The 15504-nt window shown below is 45.6% G+C and overlaps 1 long non-coding RNA gene across 1 annotated transcript; it reads right to left on the reverse strand.

The window, feature by feature from the left end:
• Positions 1-9993: 9993 nt before the first annotated feature.
• LOC101755474 lies at positions 9994-13337 on the reverse strand. Its single transcript, XR_215468.2, has 4 exons — positions 12866-13337; positions 12692-12742; positions 10793-10847; positions 9994-10282 (listed from the first exon to the last, which is right to left on the reverse strand). It is a non-coding gene; the product is annotated as an uncharacterized LOC101755474 (long non-coding RNA).
• Between the last annotated feature and the right edge of the window lie 2167 nt (positions 13338-15504).

The following is a 15504-nucleotide window of genomic DNA, read 5'->3' on the forward strand; positions in this document are numbered from 1 at the left end:
TTCCCCTTCTTGGATTTGACCTTGCCCATCGCCGGAGCCTTGCCTTGGATCTTCTCGGGTTTCTTGCCCATCTTCTTGGTGCGCATTCGATGGACTCAGCCTCAAGTTAAGAAGGGGCTCCCACTCGGATCTATCTCAAAAAGCGGCAATGGCGGAGGTGGCGGCACTGGCAGCGGCAAAACACCGAGCGAAGGCGCAGAGGAGGAGGAAAAAGGGATCTGATTACCGTACGGCGTAACAGCAACCGAAAGGGGACCTTCCAGTTTTATCTCCGCCAGCTCCGGTCCACGCGTCAGTTGCGCAACGGACAGATTAATCACGTATTAATCGCCTTAAACACCCAATGGCTACTCTATTCAACGGGCTGCTGACCACTTCAACGACAAAGATCGCCTAAGTGCTCGGGGGCTGCGGGTACCGTATCTGTTGATCAATTTTTACTTTTCCTAAGATCTCCGAGGGTAAAAAGGACAAAAACTGGTTTGACCCTAAGCCTGACTCTTCGACTCAACCTAAGGCTCGGGGGCTACTCCATATGGAGTGCGATTGACATCGCACTACCATATAAAAATTACTCGAGACGGAAACAACTCGGAGAAGCAAAAAGAGTACCTTCCAGCCACGCGACAGTACTCGTGCACTTCAATCTACAACCTCTATGACCAAGCTACTCGGATGGTGCCTGCAGTACCCAAGACTGTGGCGCACGACTACAAAGTACTCGGGGGCTTGTCGGGCATACTCCCCAGGCCCACGAGTAGGCCTTGGACGGCCCACTAAGGGACGTACTCGGACAAGATCAGAACAAGGATACGCGTATCCTTGTCGGACTAGTCTTGTATGTTTATGGAAAACTACTCGGGCCAATACCGAGTAGAACTCTATAATAGTACCCGACTAGGGCTCAGACTTGTAACCCTGCCCTCCCGGGTATATAAGGCCGAGCAGGGACCCCCCTCAGAACAACTCCAATTCATCAATCCTCAAGACCAGAACATACATCAATACAAACCAACACACAGGACATAGGGTATTACACGATCTAGCGGCCCGAACCTGTCTAAATTGTGTTCCTTGCGTCACCATTGATTCCTTGATTCTCGACGACCCTTACCGCATAAAAGACCACCTAGGGTACCCCTAGGCGGGTTGCCGGTCTAAAACATTGACACGGGCGCCGGGCGGAGGAGGGGAGGACGGGGCGCCGAACGGAGGAGGGAGGATGGGGTGCACGGACAGAGGACGGAGGATGGGGCACCGGACGGAGGAGGTAGGATGGCCGGGGCGCCGGACAGAGAAGACGGCTCGCAGACGATGATGAACGGCGGCGCGGATGGAGGGGGAGGACGGTGGTGCGGACGGAGAGGAGGCGGCGACGGGGATGAAGAACATCGGCGGTGATGGGAATGGAGGTGGCAGTGTGACGCCCGCGAAGCCGGCAACGGAGACGATGCGGAGGCTAGAGAGGAGTAAAAATTTTGCTAAGTTCTCGGGTGCGGGGGGGAGTAGAAACGCCAGTTACTTTTCCCCCCTACCATTTATCTCAGTTTGTAAGAAGAACCGAGATTCCTTTTAATCTCGGTTCTTCTTACAAACCGAGATAAATGGTCTGTCCTTATATCTCGGTTTGTATGAAACCGAGATAAAAGGCCTTCCCTTTAATCCGGGTTTTGACGCACCCGGGATAAAAGGGCAAATAAAAGGGCAACCCTTTATCTCGGTTTGTAAGTAGAACCGGGATAAAAGGTCACGTCCGGGTGGGAACTGAAATGTATCCTTTTGTCCTGGTTCTAATTACGAACCGAGATAAAGGGCCTTACCAACCGGGATAAAATGTCCCTCTCCCATTTCTCATCTCCCTCTTCTTTTTTAGAAATAATGTTTTTTTATGTTTTCGGTGGATTTCATGCAGCAAAAATTAAAACTTTACATATTTCAAACATGCAAAAATATATTTAATTAGCAATTATATTTACAATAAGTTTGAATGACTCATTAATTCTACACTACTTATATTAGCTTCTTAAATAATTATTTTACTGCATCACTATCATTAAGTAATTATCAATTAAATAATTTATACGCGCAAAAAAAACTAATTTAAGCACACATGAAATTGTATCAAGTAGTACATGAAATTAATCATAAATGTGAAGCAAATTTAACGCATTACAATGTAATATTAAAAAACTTCTTCTTCACGAATGTTCCTTGGTCATGATCGCGGCGCAAGTACGGAGCCTCTTCTTTGGATAGCAGGATGCTAGGGTCAACTTCAACAGCAACAGGAGGCATGCCTGCAAACTAATCATAATCATCTGATTGGTTTGTTTTGTCCTTGACTCCCATAATTTTTCTTTTACTTGGAAGGACTATGTGGCGCTTTGGTTCCCATGGATCTTCTATATTTCTCTTGGGTTTGCTAGACATGTCCTTCACATAGAAAACTTGATGCACATCATTGGCGAGTACGAATGGTTCATCACTGTATCCAGTCTTGCTAAGGTCCACTATTGTCATTCCATACTGATCTTTGGTTACGACATTTAGCTTCACCCATTGGCAACAAAATAGAGGGATGCACAGCGGTCCGTATTCGATTTCCCATATCTCCTCTATGAAATCATAATAAGAGTCCATGCTACTATTTATGCCTATGGCATCTATGCGGACACCACTATTCTGGTTCGTGCTTATCTGGTCTTGGGCTCTCGTGTAAAATGTATAACCATTTATCTCATAGCCTTGGAATTTCACGATTGTGCTAGAAGGTCCCTTGGCTAACCAAGCAAGCTGTGGGTGAATCTCAGAGTTACTCATAAGTTGTTTGCGCAACCAAGAGGGAAAAGTTTCCACGTGGCTTCTTGTAAGCTAGGCATCGGATCTCGCTAGGTTTTCGGAAACTAACATCTGCTTGTGCTGATCGATATACGGAGCCACAAAGGTTGACTGCTGTAGAACAGTCTAGTGTGCCTTGTTGAACAAATCAACACCATTGCTCAAACATACTTTCCTTCCAAGGGTGCCCATTCCCCACAACCTCCCCTCGTGGCGTGAAGTTGGAACCCCAATTGGGTCAATTGAGTCAATAAAATCAACACAAAACTCAATCACCTCCTCTGTTCCATATCCCTTTGTGATGCTTCCTTCTGGACGGGCACTGTCGGTGTCTTAGACTGACAACCTGCCTAGGGGCTACCCTAGGTGGTATTTTGTGTGGTAAGGGCCGTCGAGAATCAAGGAGTCGGTGGTGACGCAAGGAACATGATTTAGACAGGTTCGGGCCGCTAGATCGCATAATACCCTACGTCCTGTGAGTTGGTTGTATTGATCTTGGATGAGTTGGAGTTGTTGTCTTTGAGGGGTTCCCTGCCCGCCCTTATATACTCGGGAGGGTAGGGTTACAAGTTTGAATCCTAGTCGGGTACGATTAGAGAGTTCTACTCAGTGTAGACTGAGTAGTTTCTATATGCACACCTAACTAGTCCGAGTGGGATATGTTTCTTGCCGCGTAGCCCCCTAGTCTTGATTGAGTCCGAGTACGTCCCTTAGTGGGCCGCACAGGACCTAGTCGCGGGCCTGGGATCCATGCCCGACAAGCCCCCGAGTACTTTGTAGTCGTTCATCATAGTTCCGAGTACTTTGAGGCCACCATCCGAGTAGTTCGTCGTAGAGGTTGTAGTGTCCAAAGTACTCGAGTATTGTCGCATGGCTGGAAGGTACTCTTGTTTTCCTTTGAGTTGCTTCTGTTCTGAAAAATTATATGGTAGTGCGATGACAATCACACTCCATATGGAGTAGCCCCTGAGCCTTAGTTTGAGTCGAAGAGTCAGTCTTAGGGTCAAATATGCTTTTCGGCTGTTTCTCTCTAGTAGTCTGAAAAAGAAAACTTTGTCCATCGGGTACGGTACCCGCAGCCCCAGAGCACTTAGGCGATTTTTGTTGTCAATGAAGTGGTCAAACCCTTTGATTTGAGTAGGCGTTGGATATTATGGCAATAAATCTATTTTATATCTGACCGTTGTGTAACTGACGCTTGGAATCCGGAGGTGAAGGAGATATAGCGGGAGATCCCCCTTATGGTTAGGGTTACGTTTCATTATAGCAGATCTATTTTGTCCCTCCTTTTTTCTTGTTCCTCATCGCGCCGTCGCCATTTTCCAATGCCGCCACCATCATTGCTATTTTGCTTTGAGAGAGATCAGAGATTGACTCCTCTTTTCTTTGCTGCGGCCGAGATCGTCTGATGCGCACCAAGAAAATGGGGAAGAAACCCAAGAAGACTCAGGGCCAAGCTCCGGCGGCGGGTAAGTTGAGATCCAAATTGAAGAAGGGGAAGGAGCTAGTGCTGCTGGCGCCGAAGGTTGGTCTGATGAAACAGACTGTGCCGCCAACACCTGGGATCACCTGCTTTTGGTAATGCGTGGCAGTTCGAGGAGCATCCGAATGAGACTGTCATGCTTGCACACTTTGTCGAGAGAGGACTGGCAGTGCCTACTTCCGACTTCTTCAGAGGTATCCTCGAGTACTATAAGCTTTAGCTGGTTCACCTGAACCCCAATGGTATGCTTCATATGTCCATCTTTGTACACCTGTGTGAGGTATACTTGGGTGTTCCTCCTAGTCTTGAGCTTTTTAGAAAACTGTTTTGTTGTAAGCCTTAGCCTAGTGCGATTAGGATAGAAGTTATTGGAGGCGCCGGGTTCCAACTTAGGAACTCGGGCGCTTATCTTGACTACAACTTGACAGACTCCCATGGGGATTGGAAGAGGAAATGGTTTTATATTGGCAATCATGACCCTCGTTTGCCGGTAGTTACTGGTCATGCCCTAAAGCATGCGGAGAGTTCAGCCTTTGCAGCAGCGGGCTCACTCGGGTTCGGAGTACTCGGGATTTAATGATTCATCGCGTATGTCTCCTGAGGATATATCTGATGATGACATGGAGGTGCTGCTAGCAAAGTTCTTCAGATCAGGGAGTACCGGTTATTCCTGGAGCCCTTCGCCAATTTGATGCTTCGTATGGGTCACAAGAGGTATGTTCTTTTGCTTGACATGTATTTTTCGAGATGTTGGGGCATCATTGAGTAACAACTTGCTTTACAGTCCCGGGTTCTCTTCGGCTATCTGGCGCACTCTGAGGAGGAGTTAGTTGTTGAAGAGTCAGAAGATGAGCCTTCTCCTCCTGCAAAGAAACGTCGAGTAGTTCCGAAGAGGCCTGCTGTGAAGTCTGCCTCAACCTCGAGTTTGACTCCCGAGAGGTCATAGAGTACCAAGGTATGTAGTCATGCATTCATTGGTAACATTTTTTGGTAGAGTTATCCTGTGATCCTTTGATGATTTTAGTTGCCTAAGAAGGTTGTCGACGCAACCCTTTGTGGTGATGAGGCTACTTCTGATGAGGTAGTCGCGATCGCCAAGGATGATGTTAGTGTTGCGTCTGTTGAAGAGTTGTCGGTGGAGGTGCCGCTGGCGGGTTCTGGAACAGCCCCCGAGTCAGCAGTCCCGACCCCGTCGACTACCGAGCTGCTGGTCCCTGACCAGGTAGTTTTAGGTTTGGCTGCTAGGGTGGCGGGTGTTGCGGAGGCAGAATCGCTAGTGATTGCTGCTGGCTCTTTGTTGTCCAATGTTATCTCTAGTGGTGAGTTTTTTCCTGACTATCTTCGTTAGTTCAAAATTGTTGTAGTCTTAACCTTGCCTTTGCAGGTCTTGGCAAAAACATCACACCTTCAGCTGATCCTGTGGTGCGGAGTACTCGACCACCTGTTACCGAGAAGAAGCGCGTGCGATTGCCACCACGGTCGTCTCGGTGAGTTTTTGAATCTTGCTTTGTAACGTATCTTCGAGTTTTCTGAAAGGCGTGTGATGACTGTATTTTGATGCAGGGATGCGGAGGACACTATCCCTATGGAGGGAGGAGTGGAGTCTTGTCCCTCAACTACTCTTTCTGCTCCCTTGGTTGATTTGTCCGTTGATGATGTATTCGAGGTTGACACTAGTCGTCTTGGTGCCACCATGTCCATGCTTCAAGAAGTAATCTGCATGGTGGAGGATCCTGCGATTGCTTCGGGTTCTGGTGGTGTACTCTCCTCGACGTCTACTGGTGGTATTCTGGCTTTAATTGATGCAGCTAAGGCCAAAGGGGTAGGTGCACCAGGTATGTAGTCCGGATACTGGTGTTGTAGTCGTTGTATTGTGTTGACTAATGTATGTCATTTCAGGTACAACCTTGGGTACAGCTCCAGAGCCTCATGTTGTAAAGAGTGATGAAAGTCCAGTACTCGAGCTTCCGTCGGAGTCGAAGTTTTGGAGGGCTATCCAGAGCTTTCAGGTGTGTTGTTTCTTTTTTCTGACTGTTTTTTGCTGAAATCTTGACGATTTGCTTTTGTTTGCAGGATCTATATGACAGAGCTCAAAGGAATGCCTGAGCCCTCCAGGAGCAAAATGACTCTGAGCAGCGGCTGGCACAATTGGAATAAGAGTGCAGCTGTCTTAATGAATCCTTGAAGGTTCATGAGGATGCTGCGAAGTCCTTCGCCATTGAGCCGAGAGATCATGAGGTTTTGCAGGAGAAGTTGGAGAGCTGCTATAAGTCTTTGAACAAGAAGTATCAAGGTGAGTACTTGCTATTTTTTGAGTATGTCCGACTATACTCGGGGTTTTTTGAACTTGCTGGTTTTTTGCAGAGCTCAAGAGGAAAGAGGCTGTTGCTAGTAGCCAGCTCCTTGATTGGAGGAACGCTCATGACCGAGTAGCTGACGAGGCTAATCGTCTTCGGGCATCACTGGCTAAGGCTCAGGCTGTATGCGAGCATCAGAGGGACAGGAAGAACTAGAACAAAGTTATGCTTGCTATGGCCATGGTAGCCTGTAGGGATCATGGCCGGACCATAGGAAGGCTTCAAGGCGAGCTCCAAGAGTTGACTGATGCCGCTCAAGATTTTGTTAATACCATTGCTCCTCTTGAGGACGACACAGAGCCCCGTTCTCTAGTCGAGCGGTTAAAGACTGCTCCGGGTAAGGTTGCTGGCCTCTGCAAGGCTGTTTGCAAACAAGTCCTTGCGGTGGTCAACTCTTATTACCCACGGGCAGATTTGACAGCGGCTAGTGACGGCATTGCTCGGAACTGTACGGAGGAAGCTTATGTGCAATACCTTGAGGAGGCTAAGCCAATTGCTTCAAAAATGTCTGAGTTTGTATCTTTGGAGGAGCCTTAGGCTTAAGTAGCCTTGTGTTGACGCCGGATTTTGACACGTGTTTTGAATCAGCGTCAAGGGAGGAAAAGACTGGCCGATGCGGCAAGCTAAAAGCTACAGTTGGGAATCGGCCGATTGAAGTAACAGTGTTTCGGCCGATTGACAAAAGGGGTCGGTGATGGTCAGCCGATTGGAAGCTGGAGCGGCTTGGCCTGTATGGGCCTAAGGTGGGCCAGGAAAAAGGATAGTTGAAGAAAGACATTAGCCCATGGGGATATGATAACCAACTCCGATACGAGTTGTGTTTGTAAATAATTGTTATCATTTAAAATTAGAGATAGATCCTAGTCAGTTAGGAAATCAGTTGTAACAGGTTATAAATAGCCACCTCTAGAGATTTGTAAACAACACATCAATCAATACAACCAATCTACTTTTTCCTCGTACTTTACTTTCAAGTCGGCGACTTCGCCAAAATATCTTTTTCTTTCACGAGTTCTTACAGGTTGGCAGGGCTGCATCGACATGATCTCCGGCCAATTCTGTATGTTCCGCTTATCGAGTAATATCCAAGCTTTAACTTCGGGCGCATCGCTGTTGTTTCGTTTAGATTTATTCACCGTTATCGATATCAACTAGAATCATAGGTTCTACATGTTATTTTAGTTTTTATCACCAGTTATCCAGCTTGAGATACGAACTATCGGCTTTTATTGCTTTCGTTCTTTGTTATCATACAGCCGTTTAGATCTATTTCAAGTGTTGTTTCACTACCATTATTTAGTTTGCTCTAGTAGCTTTTCTTTATAATTGCTACATAGTGTCGGCTGTTTTATAGCCGATTACCTCTACAGTGAATCGGCCAAATCGCCGACACGCTTTTGAAGACGGATCAGAACTCTAGCCGATCGGAACCCCTAGAGTTTAATACTTTTGCACAGCATGATTGGGTCTAAGATTCTCATGAACTTCTACGCGACTTATGGTGAAAGTGTAGAACTTCTGCAGACTGTAAAACTAATATATCAGCCGTGCTCATGGTCAAGAGCAGCCTGGACCCTCGCAAGATAATTGAACTTGAAGAATAATTAACTTATGTTTGTTATATATTCTTGCTCTTATGCTTAATTGGGTGGTATAAACTTACATTCTAGTAAATAGCTTGCTAATAAACTTCATGCTAGTAAACAGCCGTCACACCTCATGACCATTTTATATAATAATATATGAATTGGAATATCATATACCAGGAGTCGTTGTGCTGCACCAGTTGGATCCATTATTGTCTACCCTCATCTTACGGCTAGCTATGGGCATCAAAGAAATGTAGCGTACACCAGTTAGCAATCTAATTCCTCAAGAATATCTCACCAAGACATATATGATCTCAGATGTAATATGGTGCAACAGTTAGTTGTGACTGGTAAGCACGATGTCCCAGCAGATGATTCTATTATGGGCCACAGGATACTGCGGATCATAAATTGTTTCCTATGTCCAACTGGATGTAAAATCCCATATCAGAAGATCATATTACGTGCAGCAAGATGCGAAGAAACGGGTGCTCTAGCGCCTGCTTGCCTTTGGGCTTTGGCATGCCTATAAAAGCGCCCATAGACGACCCATTTGCAAACACCCCGTAAGCAAAGCAATGGCTACTTGTGCAGCGAACAAGAAGCTCCAACTGGTCCTCTGCATGGCGCTCATCGTGGCAGCTGTGGCTGCAGACGTGAAGCCGACTTGCCAGGTGCCAAACAGTGTGACGGCCTGTGTCGAGCAGATCAAGGATATCAAGAACAACCAGGGGAAGCTGTTCTCGCCGGATTGCTGCAAGCAGCTCACGAAGCAGTTTGGCTGCGGCTGCGCCCTCCGCACCGCGCTCATAGATGCCAACCTGTTCGACATCCAGAAGCCCTTCTGCGTCGAGGGCACCGCCTGCGAGTAGAACCCAGCCTTTTAAGCTTTACATGTACTCCGTGGCTGCTTCATCGATCGCATGCGCGCAGCTCATTCTCTTCGGTGGCAGTTTTATTTATCCTGTTTGTGTGGGTCTGTAAGTCTGTTTTTGCACATTCCTCTTGGTGGTCAGTTTGTGCTTTCATTCTCTCATTTATGTATCAGTATCAACACGTGTCATTGTGTAATATTTCCATAATTCAATAAAAGAAAGTGTGTCCGTTTCTGTCCTCCGTGCAGCTTAATCCATTCCATAATGACTGAAGGTGAACAGTTTACTTACCAAGCAGCCGGTTTCCTGCCCTGCAAGCTTCACTCATCTTCAAGCCAGGTGAAGAAAACAGTAAAGGGCCCAAATTCAAGCAAAATAGACTAGACAACATCGCTTGATGGTTTTGACCTGATGTTTGACCCTCTAAATCTTAAAATTTTTGGAAGAGATCACCACCATTTTTTGGAAGAGATCACTTTATATTCCAAATATCATTTCAAACCAAGAAGCACTATTTAGGTAAAAATTAAAGATTCAAGCCCCTAAACCACTATACCACAGCCCGTCAGGGCCGACTACGCTGTAGTCGGTTTAGGTCGTTGTAAGGACGAATCATCAGTTGCTATAGATATATGCCGACCCCAACTATAAGTTGTTATGAGTGGTGTCGATATAAATCTATACCGACCAACAGTCCGATGGACGCTATAGAAATAACGACCAACAATCCAACAAGATCTATTGAACTGAACACAACATATATTTACATGTTTCTATATGAAATTGCCTGAAAATCAGTTTCTATCACCGGTGCTTACACAAGCATCACAACAAGCACCACAAGATCATCAGAGTGGAAACATATTGCATCGATTCATTGGAAAGCATGTACCATTGATATTAAGTCATTCATACATGATATTAAGTCATCCATACATGAGCTAGTAGTCCGGCCAACAATGATACATTGTGCATCAAACTAACTGAGCAACAAAGCTAGCTCACAGCCATATAACCAAGCTTGCAGCCATTTAGGTTGAGTGCAAAATATTCACCTCCACAGACTCCAAAACAACACAAAAATCATGAACACTTGCAAATGGCTTCAAGGGACCCTCCTAGCATTTCTTCCAGAACTGCCTGAAAGTCGATATTGCATGAAATCAGTGGCAATTTCCAGCAAAATAACACAAAAAGAAAATGTCATACAACCACTGAAAATGCTATCAGGTGTCATATTAGTGGATGGCACAAAACGTAAGTGATCTTGATTGTTTATGCAGTAAAGCAGCACCAAAATAACCATAATAGTGTAGTTTTTCACTTATGAACAGTAGAGCATCACTTATCTTAATTAGCACAGTACAAGACCTTGGACAAACAAAAAGCTGCTATTCTGTTCAGATCGATGCTCATCATCTTTGATTGTTTATTCATTAGAGCAGCACCTAACTAAGCATAATAGGCGTAGTTTTTCACTTATGTTCAGTAGAGCATCACCTATGCAAGCGGAACAACATATATTTAAATTTAAGATTACATGTGCCCAGGGTGAAATTATCACCTTACAGTCTAGCATTGTTTACCAAAGATAGAAAACAGGAATTAGAAGAGCATTCATGTCCCAGAACTGACATAAGCATTCAGTACCTTGATTTCATTGGAACGTAGATTTTAAATGCTTTCTTCCCAAAAACCCGTCAAGCTGAAAAAGTAACACCCATTAACCGTTAGGTAAGGTAAGTACCTATAGCAGTTAAAAGCACAGAGGAAGATGAAAAGTAAAAAATGCCTCCTAACATTCCAAGAACAATAGGTAACACTGTTAGTACTACATGGAAATCTATACTTTGACCAGGAACAAAACGGTTTGATTGTTGGTGCTCTAAGCTGTAGTCAAAACATGAGTCATCCAACATGTACAGAAGCAACGGTAGCACATAAATATGATCTGCAACACCAGCACCTTGTTGGCAAAACAAAAACAAAATAGATTGGCAGAGTATGAAATGAAAAAAAAAAGAAAAATATTTGCATAGGAACATCTAATCTCAGCTGCACCTTTTTTCTTGATTGAAACCATATACTTAGTTCAGTGGAACTAAATTAAAGACCCCTGAAACATGATTTGCAGGTTAAGAGTTCAGAATGTCAGTCGTACTTAGGAAAAAGGCATAAAAGGAATCTGAACTGTAACCTGAAGTAGTATGAAGCTTAACTCTGAACTGTAGGGGCAGCATAACATTGAAGATTTAGTTGTTCATATTTAATTCTGAGCACATTAAATTATGAAATATTTGGGCTGTGCGGAGTACACAAAAGGGAATTCTATATCGGGTCAAGTTAACATTTAATACCATGTAATTGTAAAGGTTAAAATAGCTATCAATACATTGTGTGCATATTTTGACGTTAATTCTTTAGGGTATGGACTTGTAAAGTGGATAGGTGTTTTTGTTTTTGTCTTTTGCTATATTGTATAAGCAACTATGCATCTATGTAGATAAGGTGACCCAGAATGTTCAAAACTGCAAAAAAAGGTTGTTCATACTGAAAGCATAATGAAGGTTTGAGTAACACTATATCACCAAAGATTAAATAAATAAGTAGCAAAGTCATCGCAGTGAGAATTTCTCAGTAAGGCTCTATTGCTTCCTACCTTATCTTTCTGAACAGGGGTTGCTTGCTAGGATTTGCATGGAACTAGAACCTAGGAAATATTAGCGCACTAGTACAGAACTCACCTTCCATGCGCCCCCTTTCATCCCGGTTTAAAGTTGGCCTAGGATAAAAGGTGCACGAACCAGAACTAAAGCTCGGTCACTGGCGGGGGGCTTACCAACCGGGATCTTTTATCCCGGTTGCAAAGGCTAGAAAAAAAAAGGCCCTGAGAGGTCTTTTATCTCGGTTTGAAACACCAACCAGGATAAAAGACCCCCCCCCTTTTATCCCGGTTGATAACACCAACCAGGATAAAAGGGTCGAGGGCCTTTTATCCCAGTTTGTAATAACAACCGGGATAAAAGGATGTTTCCAACCGGGATAAAAGGGTCCCCTACGGATGGCTAAAAAAAGGACGAAATCCCTCGAACCCTTTTATCCCGGTTTGTAATACCAACCGGGATAAAAGGGGGTCTTTAGTCCCGGTTGGTGTTTCCAACCCGGATAAAAAGGGTCTTCCTGGGATCCCCGGGATTTCTTTTTTTTCTTTGGACTACTCCTAGCATGGCGACCCTTTTTATCCCGGTTCGTATTCCCAACCGTGATAAAAGGGGGTCTTTAGTCCTGGTTGAGTGACCCGGGATAAAAGACCCCCTCTTTTATCTCGATTGGTTTATCCCGTATGGATTTTTGGGAGATTTGCTCCCTAGCAACCGGGACTAAAGGCGAGTTTTCTACCAGTGGCAGTATCTATCTGAAATCTGTATGGGACAAAATAGTAGGAATACTATATTATGCATAATTTTACTGTGGTAAGTAAATAGAACAACCCAAGTCAGGAAGCTAGTGCAGTATCACATTTATTTAAACACAATCAGGAATCCTTACCGTTCAAGAATGCCTTGTTAGTCTTCTCAATGGACCCATACGGTGGAGCACCTGCACACAGATCCGCGGGTAACTGAATATGGAGGATAGATAGATTTGGGTAACAGGATGAATCCTTAGTGCTACCAGCTAGAGCAAGCTAGGGTTACTCCCAGCCGAAGATGGAATCCAAACCTAGATGGACCACAGTTCCATGCAGTTGATGAGCTTGAGCGAATACATAGGGGGAAGGACGCCTTGTTCTTGCAGCAAAGTGACCGGCAATGCAGGAGATTGGGGTTGAGGGGTCAAGGGAAAAGCAACGTGGAGAAGATTGGGGCGGCAAGGGCCGAGCTAGCAGCAAACGAAGGCGGTGGCGCAAGATTTGGGGGAGGAAGTAGACTGCGTGAGGTTGGGAGAGGGAGGGCACGGTGGTGATTTGGGGAGATGGAGCAGGCGCGGTAGGGATATGGATTTGGCAGGGGCCAGCGAGCGCGAGTGATTTGGCTGGGACAAGTCGGCATGGCGGCGAAATGGCGAGGGCGGAGGAGCGCGTTGAGCGAATTTGGGGAGGAACGAGCGCGCGGCGGCCGCCTAATTTTTGCTGAGGTAGAGAGTGAGGGCGGCGCGCAGGTGGAAGATTGGGGAGAAGTGAGCTAGGGTTTGGGTTTCGGTGATAACGCTGACTGGTGGGTTGGTTTGAAAAAGTTCTCGGGCCACTGGGCCTCTGAGTGCGCGCGAGAATGGGCCAGAAGCGCGCGCGGAGGGAAATGGGCCTAAGGAATGTATGCCGACGGATAGGTGGATTATATGTTGGGTTATACAGACCAATGATTCGATGGAACATCTAATATATTATACTGTCGAATGATGAGCCGTACTAACATGATATACCGATGAACGGTCTGTTGCTTAGCTATACCGATGAATGGTCGTTCGGTATTTTGAAACTTATACCGACTAACATCTGACGGTATATTGGGGTTTTGGTATAGTGAACATAGCTGACTCATTCAATACTTAGCAAAAGGCGGAATAGCTGATTTCATCCTTAAACTGTCACTTGAGGCTCAACATAGTCCGGATCGGAGACTACAAAAAAGCGTCCGTTCCAGTCTGTCAATTTTCTCAACCAACCCAACTTCATGTCCTCCTTCCAACATGGCTCGACACATTGGCGTCCGTTGTTAGCACCAATTGTGAAATTTCTTATGTGCTGTATATCTCATCACTCCCTACCCTCTAACCCATGCCCATTCGCTCGAGGCTAGTCTCATCCAGCCTCTACCCCAAGGCCCCAACCAGCTAGTTGCCTGCATACATTTTCCTTGCACTTCAATACCATACGGCTCTACTAAAAAGGCGAGTGACCAATGCTAGAAGCATGCTGCAAGATGTCACGAATACACCATGTTCAGTGGGCAAGAAAGCAGTAAGGGCACACAAAGAGACCAAAGCGAAGCACACGAGTGTAACCGTGGTCCTGCAGCCAAGAGAACACAGATTTATTCTGCTCCTCTGTTTCATCCTTGTCCACTTCTTCCATGTCGTACAGATCATATGGATCAATGAAGCCTGGCTGCTACGGAGGTGGCACAACATCAAAGTTGCCTACTCCGTTCGCTTGACCATCCATCATCCTACAGACACTTACCAACAGAGCTAAAAATTATAAGCAATGCCCACAAGCAATGATGGTAACCTACAAACAAGATGCGGAAGCTATGAAGCACCATGACCAATCAACAACATAGTGCACCTTCTCCCAGCTCACGCCTCACAGGCTTATAGTAGCCATGAAAATACGTGGGATGCTCGGAATACGCAGGCCTACACTGATTAGAAATCCTGCCGCAAGTATAGGGTGGAATATGCATGCTTTCGTTCACGGGTAGGCATGCAAAATAATCAGCAAGTACATGAGTGTGCTTTCGTTCCGCTTTAAGGTCAGCGACTGGAAATGCACCTAGGTTCACTGAAGCGTGGGCCTCTTCCAGATATCCATCTCCTGCCTATGTTGTATGCAAGATGAAATGCACCCAGCTTCACTGACGAATGGGCCCCAAAAGAGAGCACAATCTAGTTAGTGACCTCGCAGCTTGTGCAGCTTACCAAATTTTCAATCCGCACCCAAAAACTTGAAAGTGGGATCTTCATATTCTATATTCCCTTGCCTTCCCCCAAATAATAAAAACATGGCTAGCGCAATGCCACTCCAAACTCCCACCTTGTATTTCCAAAATCAGCACTCTCCTCTCTGTTGACTGTAAAGTCCAACTAGATCATCGGATGCGGCTGACCTCGGCGGTCGCGGGTTACCTTAGCGGCGGCGCTAAGCTCTACGGGCGGCAGGCATCAAGGTGCGGCATGGTCAAGGGCACTCTTGAAGGAACATCTCAATGTCCTTGCAGCGGCTGCGCCCATGCTTGCGCACCTAAGTAGTTGAGTGAGGATGTTGCACAAGCACCGGCTGCCCCGTCCAACCATGTGCTACTGCATCTTCAAGCTCCACATTTGAGAATCTTATTTCTTTCCTCTATATATAGTCCTCTCCAATTTTCTGGATCTACTTCTGCTTCACCGGAAAGCACTCTACTCAAGTTTACTTCTGTCTAGAGCGGAGCCTAGTTACACCTAGATTTGGCCACGAGCCCCATGCTGCTAGAGTATTTCTTTAGTGACAAGTAAATTCTCGGTTTATTATGTTAGATTTGAGATCCTTCTCTTACCTTGGCCACTCTAGATCTATCTGCAAGACCGCCATCCACATTTTATGATCATGGTACATTTTGTTCTTTATATCTAAGATAACTGACCAAAAATACTGATTGTGT

Source organism: Setaria italica, chromosome VII, assembly GCF_000263155.2.
Source record: "Setaria italica strain Yugu1 chromosome VII, Setaria_italica_v2.0, whole genome shotgun sequence".
Taxonomy (NCBI): domain Eukaryota; kingdom Viridiplantae; phylum Streptophyta; class Magnoliopsida; order Poales; family Poaceae; genus Setaria; species Setaria italica.